The sequence below is a fragment of the Vanessa atalanta genome, chromosome 7, assembly GCF_905147765.1.
Source record: "Vanessa atalanta chromosome 7, ilVanAtal1.2, whole genome shotgun sequence".
Classification (NCBI taxonomy): domain Eukaryota; kingdom Metazoa; phylum Arthropoda; class Insecta; order Lepidoptera; family Nymphalidae; genus Vanessa; species Vanessa atalanta.
In genome coordinates this window covers 12,036,123-12,052,535 of record NC_061877.1, presented here as the reverse complement: position 1 = coordinate 12,052,535, position 16,413 = coordinate 12,036,123, and the positions used below count along the sequence as shown (strand labels likewise).

Below are 16,413 nucleotides of genomic sequence, written 5' to 3'. Positions count from 1 at the left end.
GACTTTTATAATTTAAATTTTTATAAACTTTAATACAAGTTAATTGCCATAAAGTGAACTACTTAAACTAACTGTTCGGTTAACAGAAAACCCATAAAATATATATGTTTATGGAGCATGAATACAATCATTGAGCTTTCTACACGAACATGTGTGAAATTAAAACTGTACTGAGAGAACACCAATTAAACACGATAATAATTTAAGTACTTTACATCTAGATAAGAAACAAATTCATAGTTGAATGGATAAGTATTCTTTCATATTATATCGTGGTGGTTAAAACCGGTAATAACCGGTTACTGGCGGTTACCTAAAATCTTCAAAAAATACGATTTAACTTACTATTTCAACATAGGTACTATAAACATATTATAGAATTAAAAAATACACAATTTTGGAGTATGTCAATGTGTATGTGTGTATATTAGGTTATGCAGGACGTAACGGACATTCCGGTGTTTTACTATTGTTTGGTCACTATAGTTAGATTTTTGTGACGTACATACCAAATACTGGCAACAGTTGAATACATCGACTTCATATCAATTCCGTCTGATGCGTAATATATTTGTTTAAACTATCCTCAGATTTTTTCGGTCGAAAGTAATATTGACCGGACATAGCTCTGCCCGTATCACAAATAGTTAAAACAATAACGAGGCAAGTAGTTATTTTTATGGCACAGTTCGACGATAGTGGGAACACAGCCGTGCGGTCTGCCAACATACCGCAGCTCGGTATCCTTAATTGAACGGTTTGTGTAGAGCATGGTACTTGTGTTCCAAGCACTATGAATGCATGGCGATGCATACTGTATCGCTATTGTATTAAAATTGTTGGTTGCGTTTTGCATTGATTTCGTTATGAGGAATCTGTGAGTCTTACAAATTTATTGTTAAATGTCAAAGGAGGCCAGCCAACGATCACGGACCTCTTTTGTTTTCCTTACTAAAGATAGGAACAGCCGTTACTATGGTTACTACAGTTTTTATCTGCCAGTGTGATATATAAATGTGTGTTGATAAAAAAAAATGTGTGTTATTGTCACTTAAATTCGGAATATTGTCATTGTATTATTTTTAATTGATATTTTATTTCTGATCTTACATTATATGACTGTCTGTTAGTTGTTTGTATTGTATGTATGTTTGTATGTTTCATCGATATTTTGTATTGTCGCTTTCACGTCGCTAATCATTATATTTATAAAATAATTTGAAAAAGTATTTGCGTAGCAGCAAATTAGCGCAATTGTGTTGTAAGGATTAGATAATATTTCTTACGCCGTCAATGTCTTAGGGCGGTAGTAACCACTTACCATCAGGTCGCTCATTTGCCTTAAAACTTGAACAAAAAATACAATATTTGTTTTCTGTAGTCGATAGCCTATAATACTATAAACACCGTGGCTACATCTACGCGTTTAGAAAAAATTATAACTGGTCATGAATAGAATTATCGAAATCGTACATCAACGCGTATAAACTTGATGCTATAAACCACAGACCCCATGATGTAGACTGTAAGAACGTTTTAGTTATAATATTAACACAATATTAAACAATGTAGGTTGCTAATGCATGGCAATGTTTTTATTCTTTTGTTATACAAAAATAAAAATATATTTGATAAAACCTGCATGCTACTTATACCTTTGTACGTTTCACTGCCTCGTTGGTCTAGTGGCTAGATATAAGGCCACAGATCCAGAGGTTCTGGGCTCGAACCCCAGATCGGGCCATTAAAAGTTTTTGAGTTTTTCTGTCGAAAACTTCTCAGTAATAGCCCGTAGTCAGTGGCAGTCAGAAGTGTCGTACGTAAAGTTGATCCTGCGGCTGAACTCTTTCCATCCGTTTCGGATGTATTAGGATTATGAGAGTAAGGAAATAAAGAGTGCGCCTATGTTTGTGCACACACTTGTGCAGTACAATATGTACTGCGTAGATAGGCTCCTATGAAACTGACCACCGTGACCTCAATCGGCCAGAATGACTATTATCTTGTAAATAAGCCAGAAACCTTCACGTAAAACCAACAATTAGTGCACAGAATTTAAACTTAATCGGACATACGATCCCAGCACGTATCGAATATGAACAAAAGAATTTAAAATTTATAAATCATATGTAAATATTTCGTTTTTCTTTTTGTTTCAGGTAAGATATAGACAACAAATTAAATCATCAATGTTTTAAGGTAAAGTGTAAGCAATTATATATATTTTAAGTTTAATCCAAATTACGGTGATACGCCATTTTGACCTTTAAGTTTTAATTGTTTAAGTCAATATCGCATATCGAGTATGACTTTGGATATTTCATGTTTTGCTTGTGATGAAGACGGTTATAATAACCACTTAAATTCAACATAGTATTTTCTTATTGATTATCAAAATTCTACCACCGGTTCGAAAAGAAACACCTCAGACCCGAGATAAACCGGCGACAGAAACTAAGCGGGATTTTATTTTTTTTATAAAATAAAAAAGTTTGCTACGATAAATTATTTATTTGCGCTAAGAAATCTGTCGACGAACATCAAGCCCATTTTGCCCACTTATAAATTTTTTAATTTAAAAAAAAAATTAATAATTTAAATAAAAAATAATATAATATAAAAATTCATTTTTTTTTTCGCTTTACCTGTAAGGTAAGGTAAGGAAACCTGCACAGTTGTGCAACATACACGCTCCAGTTTACCTGTGCAGTTCAACTAAACAGGCAAACCTTTCCAGTACACCCTGCCGTGTATGAAGTAATAAAAAATATGTCATTCGATGCAGCAATTTAGATTTAAATGTTGTTGTAGTAACTAGTTGTAGTATTTAAAACTTGAATATATTAAAAATATTAACACAAATTGTAAACAAGAAAATAATTGCCTTAGAACTCGCAATACAAGTGTTCGCAGTAAAGAATTAGGTTAAGCGGGGCTTAGCGAGCAAGAAACAAAACTAAAGAAATAAACGCACTAATGGAGTATTAGACCACTTAGCATTCACATTAAATATGTCAAATGCTTTTGTATTTTCACCCCTAAAACACGTACATTAGGAATCGATGTCGCTTGTCATATTAAAATTGATCGCAAATTATTGTTTGGTATTGTGTAAATCGTATAAATGCGAATAAAGATTCAATTAGCGTGATTGGAAAATCTTGAACATTATGATTTTTCTTACGATTTTTATTAAGGTATATTCTATAGGAACTCGAAACTCAACTCAGAATACGACCGTTAATTCTTAAAAATGATACATTCCATATTTAAATATTGTAATAATTTAATTAGCATCAAAATTGCGTTTCACCGTCAGTTTTCATTGAATAGCACTGCGAATTGTAAATAAAAGCTTAGCTTGCATGGGTTTTATTTTTTAAATACTAGTAATACCTTATTACGGAAATTCTAAAATGTCTATTTCCGTGAAGTCGTTTACCGTTGAACTACTGAGCCTTAATCTGTAGTTATCTCGCTTGATTTCAGTGCAATTGATCATACTTTTATAGCTGATTTCGCTTCACGATCGTTTTAACGTAAACGTGTACGTGAAAAATTGTATGATTCCTTAAGAAATTATAAGTAGCTCTAATTGTATTGGTCTGGTGGCTTGTTTATACGAATAGATTCTGAGGACCCTGACTTGATGGGCCTCAGTTGACCCTGACTTAATCTTGGTCCTGCATCTCATCTGTCAGATCGGGACGGACGATGAGAGTGAGTGGAGCTGACGTAGGTCTAAAAAATATTGCACCCCCTATTCTCTGAAACTGCAGTAATAATCTGATTATAATTTTGGCAAGATGTCTAGGAAAATCCAAAAAAAATCTCACCAAGTTTTACCGACCCAAGCCAGGGCCTAGTCGGATGGAATGAGAAACCCGCCCCTGCCCGACTGGTTTCCCATGGGAATAGACTCTATGGCTGAAATTCGGTCAGGGGAACATTATTTTTAATTTCTGTACGTCACTGAGTATGGTTTGACTTATAAAATGTGCCGTGTTGTGGTCGGTCGCGCGATTACGTGACTTTGCTGTTTTGCGGACGTGATTTATAGCCGATATTTCAATATTTGCTATAATATTTTCCGATTTGACATTTTGACGTACATTAATGTAGCGCAATGTAGCAGGATAAAACTATTGAGTGAATGAATGAAATTGAACGATTATATCCAGGTGTTCGTTCGTTTATCAGATCATTGTACGATTTTAATATTAATTAACATATATGTAGGTAATAACCAATATAACTATATTCTTGTATAATATTTACAAGAAGTTTATTTATGTCTTAATAAAAAAAAAATACATTATTATTATTATTTATATGTGTGTAAACTATAAATTATAAATTTCTATAAATATGTCATTTATTTTAACACACACATTTGAAGAAAGAAAAATTCTGAATTCATTGTTAAAATTTTGTAGGAAGTTGGAGATACGGACACGGTCGTAACAGTTAATGTATTGTTTTGGACATTACATTTTATGAAAATGAAAGTAGTAACTGTATCAGCCGAGATGGTATGATGTTAAATAATACAAATAACTTAACCAATCCGATTACGGGTTCAAACGGTATTTTATCGCAAAGGAAAACATCGTGAGTAATCTTCAATGTGTCTGATGACATTCTGACACATTCCACCAAATCCATTCCATCGTAATAACCAATCCGCGTTGGACCAGCTTGTTCAATAAGCTCCGACCTTTTCATGAGGGTAAGAGGCATCGGGACCCTTACAGGCTGAGAATAAGCGGATGAAATTACAAACTATAAGTACACAAAAACAATTTATATGGTAGAATATAGTGCAAGGCCTTCTCGAAAGGTACCGTAGGCCCGTTCATCATATATTCTAACGTCAAAAAGCAATGCTTAATTTTGTTGTGTTCCGGTTTGAAGGGTGAGTGGGCCAGTGTAGATATAGACACGAGGGATATAACATCTCGTGACGCATTGGTGATATGATGAATGATTCTTAAAGAACCAATGTCTATGGGCACATAAAATGGTGCAAGCTGGATACGCGCACGAAGGGTTCCGTAACATTATCTATAAAAACGGCAAAAATATCATGTTGTATGAGAGCCCCCTTAAATAATTATTTTATTCTGTTTGATAGTATTTTTTGTTTTACATTTTCATTATTTAGAAATACATCATCTGTGAAAATTTCAACCTTCTTACTATCATGGTTCTTGAACCATCGACCACGCTGTATCTCATGAGATCGACGGATGGTCAGCCAAGTCTTAGTAATAGGATCCCGTTTTACCCTTTAGATACGGAACCCTAAAAGAGCACACTCCTCAATTTTTACCTTCTATCTATTCATTCTTACATTGAGTGATATGTACGACACGTCTATTAATAAGTATGTCTACTTGAATCGAGTACGTTTTGATTTGAATTAAAATATATAAATATCACACTAGAAACCCTTTCCGACCTTGAAATAAGAATTGTAATTGTGTATTGAGTGAATAAAACGTATCCTGCACTCGATCACATCGCCACTTACCGGGTCTAATAGAAATAATCCAGAAATCCATTGAAATATACACTGCCTTTTATCAAAATCACTACAGCCTGATTAATTCAGTAAACATACACAAGTACAGAATAATTATTGTATACATATATATGTATATTTAGGTATATGTATATTTATAAAGGTTGCCTATGCCTACTAATTAGACTGTATTTATAAAGGAAAAGGGCGAACCATCGTAATCCCAGAAGTAAATATCTAATAAGGTTGAAATGGGTTTCTTTCCTTCGGAATTAGCTTTTTATTGGCATATAAATATCGTGAGCCATCGTTACCCTTAATTCGTAATAAACACATTCCACTTTTCACCGTGATTTGAATAACTTATCATAGCAAACAAACAGATAGCGAGATTTTTATTTATGTAATAGTAATAGTCGTAATATGTAAATAGTAATAGTCGTAAATATATTGATTACGAAACTTACTTTACTGTTAATATATGTATATCTATACTAATATTATAAATGCGAAAGTAACTCTGTCTGATACCTCTTCTCGTTTAAACCGCTGAACTGATTTATATGAAATTTGGTATGGAAACAGTTTGAGTCCCGGGTAAAGATATAAGCTACTTCTTTAACTCTTCCCTTGGGTAGGTAATATTGTGGTGATGTTTTGTGTGCTGATGGATAAGTGTTTAGATATCGCGCGGTTACAACCGCAGGTACGGCTAGTTTAATAAAATTCAACAACTAGTACAGTCGATTTTAAATACATTAGTTTTATTATATCTAAATGGTTTTGTTTTAATGTCATTGCCATTATTATATAATAAAGTTAATTTATAATTAAAATTCGCATTTTATAAACTAAATTATTTTTTTGATTGATTAATGGGACATTTTTTTTTGAAATTTGAAAGTCTACATATATTCCGACAAAACCCTGTATTAGAGAAGAACGAGAGACATTTAGAGTTATTAATATTTGGTTATTTAACTATATGAGAATATAATACATTGGAATAAAAATTTAACCGCACTTACGTAAAGCTCGTTGCGGGGTCTCGTTGATCAAAATAGGCTTGCACGACCCTCAATAAGCTATTTATGTTATTATATTTTAAAATCCATTACCTTATGAAGAAGAAAATATTTACTTGTACGATGATACCATCAAAATGAGTGTACATATTTATAAGATTTTATTTAAGTTTACCTGTTGATACGCTATTACATCACATCTTGCAAATCAGTATTACCGATTGAGCTGAATTTTCAAACCCTAAAATTCTGATGACAAGACAATTCATAGTACAAGTATTGTAATTTGTTTGAAATAACCTCAAGCAATACAAGAGCTATATGCCGAGTTTATCAATGATTTTTCTATTATTATTTTTATGGGTCGATTAAATAAAGATTAACGTTAAGATAAAATTGTGCAATGTTGTCTATTTTCAAAACATTTTGTCGTCTTTGTCCCATAATTATTAACAGAGAAACATATATCTGTTATATTGTATCATTTCAATACATATTTCATATGTGTGAAAGTTTTTATTAAATAATATCCAGTATATCGCATTGCAATCAACGATAAACTGTATGATTTAAATATCAATAACACAATGTGTTTGCACGAAGTAATGTAATCTCAAACGTAAAGATTATAGGTAGTAACTAAATAATAATAACTGTAACTCACAGACCAAAGAAAGTAAACTTATACGAATTGTATCGTAACGACTTGTCCCGCCATCTAGTGAGCCATTTGTGAGCTATTTTGATGTACCAGCGCCACCTATTAACCGTTTTACGATAGTTTAAGTATATGAGAAGCTAACGCCATCTATGATGAGCGTTATGCAACTATGTCGTAATGGTTTATAATGAAGTAGTTACAACGTTTTATTGTAGTTAGCGCTACTAGTAATTTAAATAATTATTATTTTTCTTTAATTTAATAATGTCTTTATAACAAATATACTTTATGTACTATGTGTAAGAGTATTTGTTTATTTTTTACAATTTGAGGATGAGTTAGAAGAATTATATAGAATAATCAATAAAAATATGTTTAACGTATATACTCAAAAATACTGCTAATAATATAATAAATTTTTCGTTAATAAAGTGTAAAATTGCTTTCGATTTGTGAGGTGTTACTCAGTAATTTTCTATCATCTTAAATAAATATAAAAAAAATTAAATCATGTATTAAATATTAAAGTAAAGTTTCTTTCATACCGATACACTCATAAAAATTTAATATTTTTAAATAATAATAAAAATAATTGCTCCGCCATGACAGTGAGAACACTGCCGTGACCAGGATTCGAACCTGGGTTACTACGGCCACAACGTAGGGTCCTAACCACTAGACGATCACGGCTATCGGAGCGATAGAAATAATATTGAAAATGTGGAGTGTATCACAAGTATACTACATAAAATTCCTTTTTTTAATTTTTTTGTAGATATTATATAATTCTTATATAATATCGTGTTTTCTGTATATACGTATTATATTATCAAATTATTATTAATTGTTACAATTATAAATATATTTCAACTAATTATTTAATAAAACTGACTGAGGTAAAATGTATTTAATAAAAGATGTTCCAACAAGCACTTATGAATCGTCATTTGCAAGATTTATGTACCTACATATAAAATCTACCATTATTTAGTTTCTAAGATTGTAAGAAACTCAGAACATAATACCTACTGTTTTTCATTAATTTAATTACGTATAAAATTATCTGGTTTGATGAAAATGTAAATCAACGAATACCTATTAACGTAACTTTCATTATTTAGGTCTATAACTTAGTAATACAAAAATGGTAATTTACATTTATTATAGAACCTTTGTCCCTGTAAGGACGCAAGCTTATCTTTATAACTCGTGTTTATATTGTTTTCCTCGTTTGAAATTTATTGTTAAGTCGAATGGAGTCTCGAGCTCCATGATTACAAATTGTCCGAACAACTATTACCCCAGCTATTATCCTGAACGATTTTATTTCGTTTACGGTGACTATTGTCAACGAAGGCTAGACAACGGTGTACACTATCATAATTTAGTGGAACGACAATTCGACAGAGGTTAGGACCTGGGTTGTTCTGAAGCTCCGTAATCGTGACCGAAAGCGATAGAAAAAAATATAATATAATTTTGCTTTTACATTGAGTTATATGTTATATAAGTACTTAAAGATAGTGGCTATTTGTGTTTCAAGGCTGTTATTTTTTTCCTTTGGTTATAGTTGCCTTATACTGAATAATAGCCTAAGAATAGAGTGAAATTAATATCTTGTAATTTTTTCTAAATAATGTAAGAATATTCGTTTCTGAATTATTCGGAACCATCGGATAATCTGAAATAATTTCGTGTCCGTAACTGTATCTGAAACGGGTAAAATATTATTCATATATCCGTATCCATATCAAGATCCGAAATAATATATCCCGGGTTAAGACGTTGGTCACGGCTTAACGGCTGAACATGCTTTCCTAGACGTGAGAGTGTAAACGCTGACTAGATTAGACCAGTGTTAAAACCTGGACCGCCACTTGGAAAGTTCATAGCCCAAAGACCAAATTAATTTAATCAAACAAGGCTTGAATCAAACGCTTCAGTTAGCCAGAAGACGAACGACGTAGTACCCCAAAGTAATATATTATACCGACATAATATAAATACATACTTACTAGCTTTAGTTCTTAATCGATCCTATGTAGAGTTGTTTGTTTGTTTCAATATTTCAATCAAGTTTAACAAGGTGCAATATTTTTAACCGATGTCAATTAACAAACATAATACGATACTTATCACACCTACGCTCAACTAAAACAGTAGCTACTGTAAATTATAGCATACATTTTGATCGCAAATATATAACCGTAACTTTATAATTTCTTGTTGAAATCGCTGTCACTCATTCGCGCAGGTGCGTTCCATCCTTAAAACACATTCGTATAACCGAAACCAGGACATCATAATTCACCGTAACATCGTATTTAAAACCAGAACTATGTATACAACGTAAACCGGAGCAATCAAATGGTCGCTAACACGATACTCCTTACGCGATATAATGGTCTGTTCCGTGACACAACAAAGCACTGTCCCCGTGGGCCCCAGTATTCGCGAATTGTGTCCGAGTGGACGGCTTACACGATACTCGTTCCATAACACACTTTAAGAACACTGTATAGGACAATATGCTTTAAGAGAAAAAATCAGAATCGTTTTATTTACAGATATGAGACGAGATTTAGTAATTAATATCGAAATACTAGCATAACATGCAAAGCGCCTAGAAAATCTAATTGTTAAAGAAAAAGTCCGTGTGACCGTTAACCAACCATATAATCAGATCAGTTTTATAGCATATGTAGGCGGACGAGCAAATGGGCCACCCATAAGTGGTCACCACTCTCCATAAACATTTGCGCCATAAGAAATATTAATCATTATTTATTTAACTAATGCACCTCAACTTCGGAAACTGAGATGTTTTAACACTTGTGCTGCCTTTCATCTTATGCCTGTAGTTACACGAGTAAAATAATCTACATGTACATCTTTTGAGATAATATTGTTATGTATATAAATGTTATATGAGTATTTATTTCTAAAGAATAATAAGTAATTGTTAGTGACACCAAATCGCATTTAAAGTAATTTAATTACAAATTACTATTATTATTGTACTTAATCAAAAAAAAAAATAATAATAAAAAGGTTTTATTTATCAAATTTCAAATATTCATAGGTTTATGAATTAATTTAATATCATGTTTTTTTTTTAAATCGATGTCACATACCGGGTTACTCGGAAGGTAATCTAAGGGGGGTATTCGCATGTTTATTTCACGGTTTAATCTAATTTCTCATTTGAAATGTGGGTTCATTATCATACGACCCCTTTTATATAGATTACTTTTATTATTGCGAATAATATGTATTCGTGTTTCTCTTTCATCTCGGATGACATACATGTACCATCTTGAAAGGTGGTCAATTGGACGTGTAAGTGCGGTGATTTGTAACGCTATTTGTGTGTTCATTTGTATTTTGTTTGTAAATAATATACAGAATATTATATGCAAAACGATATTATGTAGTTTATTTTACTTTAAGTTTCAATCGCGTGAAAACAGCTGATGTTAGGTATGAGATTATGAACATTCTACGCGGAATGGTCCGTAGATCATATAAATCAATCAAAATATACTTTATTCAAATAGGCCTTTACAAGCACTATTGAATTGTCATTTAACAAACTGTATTAAGTGAATCTACCACCGGCAAGAAACTCAGTAGTTACTTTTTTTTTCAATATTTAAAAAAAAGTCATCAAAGTTAAATACAATTACATATGTATATAATACATCCTCCCTGTAAGTCAAAAACTAATAGCTCCACGCTATTTTATCATTTATATAATCTTGTAATGAATAATATGCTGTCTTTAAGGATGTTTTTTTTACAAATGATTTGAATTTATGAAACGGCAAAGTTAAAAATATCTGCGGAGTTTTATTCTAGAAGCGGATACCTTGCCGTTGACTCGTTGATACTTCTTTCTCCCTTTTTTAAATTAATGCTCAGCGAAGCGGTTGTTTTGATACACAGAAATAACTTGAAATAATAGAATTATTATATATTATTAAAAGTGCGTTAAATATCCTTGTTGTCAAAAATATTCCAACTACACATAACTTACTAGCCAACTCATCATTCGTGAGATTTGATGAACAACACAAGATAACGCCTTACGAACGAAAACACAACTCAAATATGGCACCGACTGCCTATACCTACCATCAAATAGAGAAATACTATGTTCGTAGTTCGTAAGAGTATGTATACCACCCACTCGTGAATTATTACTACGGTTAAACAGCAGATATTACTGTGGGGTGTTATATATAGCATTGATTATTTTTTTCTCTGGTATTACAAGTAATTGCGTCGCTTAAATGAAAAGTAGTATCTATACAAACATTATAAAAGCGAAAGTAACTCCGTCTGTCTATCTGTTACAATTTCAAGGACAAATCACTGAACGGAATTTGATCGAATTTTGTATGAAGTTAGCTTAAATAGCTTAGCCCCAAGGTGTATAAGGTACCTTTTGATACCCGGCACTTGGCGGTGACTAGTTTAAACTAAAATCCATATTTTTTCTCATTATTTCTATTTTACGTCCACATTGAAGTTTTTTTATATCGTCTTTTGTATTGTTTAGAAATAGAAAGCGAAGTGGTATGTGAAAATAAAATATGTATGTATTATATAAGCATGTTAACTTTATGTTCTATTGTACTGTATATAATATTTAAGCTGTCCATTCAAATTCGCATACAATTAACAAAAAAAAAAATCAACATTATGAAGTTTCGAATCCCATACCTCATGTTTAAATGATAATTACATATTTAGAAGAAAATATTTTAGTAATGGGTTTAATAAACGCATTTAGTTTGCTCCGTTAACACTTAATTGGGTTTTTTTTTATAAATTTCATGAATATAACCGTCTTCTGGCTCTGATTTTTTTTTCTGTAACTTTTATTACTAATAAGTAACAAAAACTTATGTGCATTAAAATGTTATTTTTTTTATTATTGTGTATTTTTAATAAGGGACGTTACGTGATGGTTGAACTAGTGCTCGTCTGAGTAAATAAGATGCGAAACAGTTGTATCTACGAGAAGATATAAAAAGAAGGACCACTAAGTATAAAGTGACGTGATCGTGTGTGTTCAGATTGACAGAAGTGAAAAGAAACGCTTAAAGATAGAGCAGATTAAAAATTATCATTAATGAGAAAAGATTATTAAGTTAATGTTTACAAGTTAATCTAACGCAAAAGGCACTTATTAAATGCCAACATAAGCACAACACACACATTGTTTTTGCTTAGTACTTCCAATGTTCCAAAAAAAATAAATTTAATACGGCATATATGAAATTTACATTACAATATGACCTTGAAATTTAACTTAACAAAAAAAAGAAGACAGTATTATACGGCGAGACAGTTCATACAAACGAACACGAATTTACGCATTTAATACGCGGTAACAATCACGTCGGAAACAATTCACGCAGAAGTTGCCAAGGAAACTAACCAGAGAACGTTCCCCTCGGCCGGTCACAATAGCCATACCGCGTAAAAATCCCTTATGCGTCAAACAACACATAACGCCTAAGGCCGTGTAAGCTGCTCGAATTAGCATCAAGTTTTTGTTGCCGGTAATCCTCATTGTGATTTCTCGTTCCTTATTAGCGTTATTTGATGTACAAAATTTAGTATTGTTGTCAGTGAATCAATATTACAATTTAAACTTGTTCATAGAAATAAGAATTTGCCAAGGATATTACGACGTGATGTTATGACTTGTTTGTTAAATATTCGTTGAAGAAGCTTAAAATATTACTCAAAATGTATTTTTTTTATTGATTGATCTAGAGCACAAAGTGAATTGTATGTATTGTAGACTTAATGCTACTGAATTCCGTGCCAGTTAAACTTAAGTTTTAGAAAAAAAGAGCAAAAATAACAGATTCAGAAATTGTTTTGGCATGTGAGTTGAAGAGAGACTCAGCGTTTGAATAAAGGAGAAAATATTTATAAGTTTAATTTTAGATGAGTAATACAAGAAGACATTATCTCAACAGATGGTTCTACTATTAGTTATAAAATAATTTTATAATAAAGTTAAAGCTGAAATTGTATTTTTAAGTAATATCTTGGTAAAATTATTGTTTCATACTTTAGTACAATAATCAAAAAAGTTTTCATTAATATATATTTAAGGTGTATCCCAAAGGAGTTCCACGTGAAACAATTTTAGGTCCTTTTATATTTTTGATATACCTATTACTCATAAATGACGGGTAAGTTTTGCTTTACATTCCGAGCCGTTAGGAATTTGTAACTGTAAGTAACTTTGATTTAAAAGATATATTTATTTTTTTCGTTTGACTACAACATTGGTTTAATTAATTACAAACATTACCTCACTCGAGCTATTGCAGGTGCCCGCTTTACATCATCACCATCGACAATATCCTTAACTTCATTAGAATCAACAAACATCCGAACACAATTATTCGTATATATAATACTATATGTAAGTCAAGAAGGATAAACGTCAGATCTGTCAGAAATAATTTAATGAAACATACATAGTAAATTTCTTTGATCCAATGATAAGATGAAAAATCGTTTCATTGTTTAATATTTCTGGCAAAATGTCCGAGTTATATTTACGAAGCGAACAATCGAGTAACCTCTTCCAGGGCTGCCATTTGTTAAAATCATCAAAACTGAGACCGCGAATAAATTTTGCTAGGCATCTGTTTTGACAAATCGAACAATATCTCATTACATTCAAATGTCCGTCTTCAAAGGCTATGACGTCAATCGAGCTTTTAATAGCGGACGGTAGACACTCTCAATATTTTATTACAGCCCTATTTTAGTTTTTTTTTAATTTATATACTCATTCGAGTATTTAATACTTCCTCATAGTCATCACTCTTTTCTCATTTACTTGTTATATGTGCGATTAATTTATTTTCGTCGTCATTTTATTAGTTATTTTCGCACTAGTTTTCTCACTTGTGATACATCCATCTTTGATTCAGGTTCACCTTAATTCCTAAGCGCTTTTCTCGTAACATAACAAGTATTATTTGACTGTGATAAACTTCAAATTGTCAAAGTGCATACCGAACAGCCAGAACGAGGCAGAGTACGATACAAATCTTCAAAATCCCAGTAGTATGGCATCCCTATTCAATCGTGACCCGTAGTAGATTATTGAACCGATCCCCGACGATTTAGAGACAATTCGCTAACATTTCTTATCATCTGGCCCACTGAATAGCGGACGCTATGAATTGCGACGGTTTCTATCGTTATTTACGCGGTGTAGTGTGTCGTGAACTTTAACATTATATTGTCTGACGCACCTTTAACGTAGCTGTATGTTGATTTGTTTAATGAATAAATATCTTTATAATATTGTTTACATTGAATAAAGTTTCGTGGAATTTTTAAATATCAAAATTATCGAAATTGTGAGAATATTGTTAAAGCTAGTAATAAACAGAATAGTTAGTTATATTAGACAACATCACATACATTACTTTAATCCCGATGTAAGTAGCTAAATTACTTGTGTTATGGATAATCAGAAGTTACGACGGTACCACATCCAGACCCAAGACAACACAGAAAACTAATGAACTTTTTCTACATCGACTCGGCCGGGAATCGAACCCGGGACCTCGGAGTGGCGAACCCATAAAAACCGGTGTACACAATACTCGACCACGGAGGTCGTCAAAGTTCATTCGCTTAATATATCCTGTTTATATTTTATCTGTTGTATCATTTTCTATTACACATCTTGTATTAGCACATAATATAACATTTAGCGCTGTTTGTGCGTAGTTTCAGTTTCAACCATTACGTGACTGATCCGTTTCCCTGCTGTAAATTTCTATGATGATCATTTTGATTTGACATTAAGATGTAGTATTTTGTAATAGTCAATTGCTCACTCTTAACTGTCAAAAAATACAGAAATACCTTGTATCAGAACACTAGAGAAATTACTTTCTGCCATATTGTGCTAGACAGAAAGTCCGTGATATTTTGAAATGTTTTGCAATAGTAGATTGACGGAAGTAAATTATATTATTTAGAAAAAGATATCATCAACTACTATTGAACCAAAATTTTTGACGATAGATTAATTTAAGATCCATCACTAGCCTTCTCGAAATCCGATGACGTTAGACATACCTTTATTCGAACTAGAGTTAAGAATAGTGCTATTCTGAAAGAACTTACTTCGCGTCTCACTGGTGAAATATAAAAACTGACTAATTGTAATACGCTATTTTGATTCGTGTAACCTTTGAACGTTATAATTATTGTAGACAATGACGCATATCAGCATTTATCACATTCCTTTTTTTTGAGGAATCGGGAGGTCACTGATGGACTTGTTGATGAGTGATGTCTGACAATGTAGAATGATCTTACTAATACTACACTTCCCCTATTAGCTGTTATTATATAAATAACATAGTCATAGTAAAGTAATCAGCCTTTTGAGGAGCAGTTTGGCAGCTTACTCTACGATGCTGTTCCTATGCGGTTTGGTGGATAACCATGACAGATTCTTATCGGACACGTGCAAGTTTTTTACGATTTTTTTTTCTGGAGAGCCGGTCGCTTGACTACGTATAAATACAAATGAAGCTCATGAATTCTGAATAACTTCTGAAATATCTTCGATTGAGATTTACGTATTGTAACCACTGGACCATCACGGCTAGTAACATAGTCAGTGTGCAAACAAATCTTGGAATGCGATTTAAATCGATTTATAATTGATGTTTAAATTTGACACTTTGCGGATGTAGTTAGGTTTGGGATGTGTGTTATTATCGTAAGAATAATAATACAATTATTTCCATCTGATAACGACACCGGGAGGTTGATTGAGTTTCGGGCCATTTTGTTTGGTTTTCACGAGTCCTGTATATATTAATACATTATATACTGATATAAAACTTTTTTAAATATATGTACCTGATTTTTATGTAGGCGAAAGCTTACGTTTAAGTTTTTTAAGAATTGTTATGAAACGGTATTGTTGATATTTCGTTTGATAGCGCGTCGAATATATATATATTTTTTTTTTTATATCAAAAGCATTATATCGTTTATAAAGTGTTTGCACAAATAATGATTATAATAAAACCTGTATGTAAAAATAGAGTTTAGATTTTTTTTTCGAAACTATATTTGTTCTGCTGTAGCATTTTATCAAAGGGTTCTTAAAAAGCGACACAATAGTTCAGTAG

At 32.0% G+C, this 16,413-nt stretch overlaps 1 protein-coding gene and 1 non-coding gene across 2 annotated transcripts in view; one reads left to right on the top strand and one right to left on the bottom strand.

The window, feature by feature from the left end:
* Nucleotides 1-16,413, top strand: part of LOC125065082 (centaurin-gamma-1A) — a 230,692-nt gene that overhangs the window by 119,608 nt on the left and 94,671 nt on the right. The gene's annotated exons all lie outside the window — the stretch shown is intronic.
* Nucleotides 7,829-7,900, bottom strand: Trnah-gug. Its single transcript has one exon. It is a non-coding gene; the product is annotated as a tRNA-His (tRNA).